Consider the following 2,025-nt stretch of genomic DNA (forward strand, 5'->3'; position numbering starts at 1 on the left):
ACAGGAGGCTATTTCCAGTTGCTACTCTGTACAGCCCAGACACCAGGCTTCCTAATTCCCTAGTTCAATTACGCAGGACCTTACCTAGTCCCATCTCTTTTCAGTATGCCTAACATTCTGCTCTGGGTTTCTCCAAACCCTGGGCTTGGCCTACTGATGTGGGATGCCCTTATGGATTCTCTGCTCTGTTGTGCAGCCTAGGCATCAAAGCTCTGCCAGATACTGGGTGCTCAGGTGCTAGACTTCTCCGATTTCTTTTCTCAGTACTTTCAGGGCATCCTCAGGGTCCCAAGGCAGGTCAGAAAAAGAACTGGTGGCTCTGGCTGAACTCCTATCCTAATTAACCAGAAATAGACAATGGATCATGGGCTCTCTCTATTTGCCCTGAACAGAGGAATGCCTGGCCTTGGCTGACTCCTAAATGCTCAGCTCAGAATCCCACAGAATCAAAAGATGCTTGCTGCTTTCTTCTTTCATGACGTGGCCCTTCACTGAGGAAGTCCAGTGAACTGAAGATTTGTCTTGCGGCCTTGGAATATCTCCAAGGTGCATAACCCCTAAAGGGCAGCTACTCAGTTCCAGAGGAGGAGTGGTTTGTCCTTGTCCATCTGTAGAGGGAGGGGCTGTGCAGGTATTATGGCTTGATCACCAGACAGCTCTGGATGCTAGTGACAGAAACTCCATTTACTCATTTTTCTGTTAACTCCTTAGCATGTCTACGTGATTCTTACATTTGCATTGTGCTACAGGAGATGCAAACCACACTGTTTCTCAGCCTGGGCATTGTACCACATACCTGTAATCACTTGGTAAGGAGGCTGAGGCTGTATCCTGCGCAGTCGTCTCGCCAGCAAGAAGACACACAGACACTAGGATCCTTGTGCAGCAAGCCTTTATTGCATCATGAAGAGGAAAAAGGACTGAGCCAATAATCGGCACTGCTTATATATACACCACAGCGCGGCGTGTCCGCCCATGATTGGCTGTTTGCTCATCACCCCATGTGACGCCCCTGGATGGGCCATGACTTGGCGCCTTTTCAGTCTACGCACATGGGCAAACAGTTGTTTACCAGGAGTCGACAGCGGATTTAGGCGCCATCTTGTCAAGGCAAATGCCTCTCCCGCTCTACTGCTCTCCACATCTCCCCCTTTTGTTTTAGTTAAAAGGGAAGGCCAAATATAGCAAGTCAGAGAGTGCTTTTGCTCTGCCAGGCCCCCTGTCTTAGGTCATTCCGCATTAAACCTGCAGCCTTACCCGTCATAGGATTACCCCCCCCCCACCTCACCTGAGGGCTCCGTGTCTTAGGTTGGTTTGCATTTGGGGAAGGTTGCCCGTCTCTGGGTACCCTGGAGCTGGTGTAGCTCGTCTACTCTGACCCTGCTGGGTGGTCGCTAGCAAAGGCACTATCGGCCAGGGGAGGAACAAGATGGCAGGAGGTTTTATGATTTGTGTAGCATGGACAACCACACCACTGGAGAAGTTCCCTGTTCAATGGCCACAACTGCCTGAGTAATGACTACCTTGTCACATTTTTGGTGGGTTTTGAGCTTACAGATCAACCAGAGAAAAAACACCAGGCCGCAGCATAGGGCTGCACCAAACAGGCCGACTCCCACCCATTCCTTAAAATAAGAAAGGGCTGAAGAAATCCAGGAACCGAATCCTTCTGTAAACGACAGATCCAGACGTGTAGAGCTCACTTGTGCGATGGCAAGCCTCAGTCTCCTCAGAGTATCTTCAAACTCGGCAGTCTAATTCTGGAGTAGAAACTTCAACGGGCACAGCCACAGCATCAGTAGACAGGTCAGAATCTGAGTACCGAAGGGCCGGTTGTGATCTGTCCTCCTTCGCCTCAATTCTTCTTGTTAGCCTCTCTGGTACCCAAATCAGGTTATCTTCTTCCTGTGGAAAAACACAAATGGCTCCCTGGATCTTATTAAAATAGGATCCGGGGCTTTCCGTTGACCGGTCAAAACATCCTTCCATTTTGCCATCTCCTTTGGCCTGTCAGGTTCCGAGCAA

Source organism: Mastomys coucha, unplaced genomic scaffold (genome assembly GCF_008632895.1).
Source record: "Mastomys coucha isolate ucsf_1 unplaced genomic scaffold, UCSF_Mcou_1 pScaffold20, whole genome shotgun sequence".
NCBI lineage: Eukaryota > Metazoa > Chordata > Mammalia > Rodentia > Muridae > Mastomys > Mastomys coucha.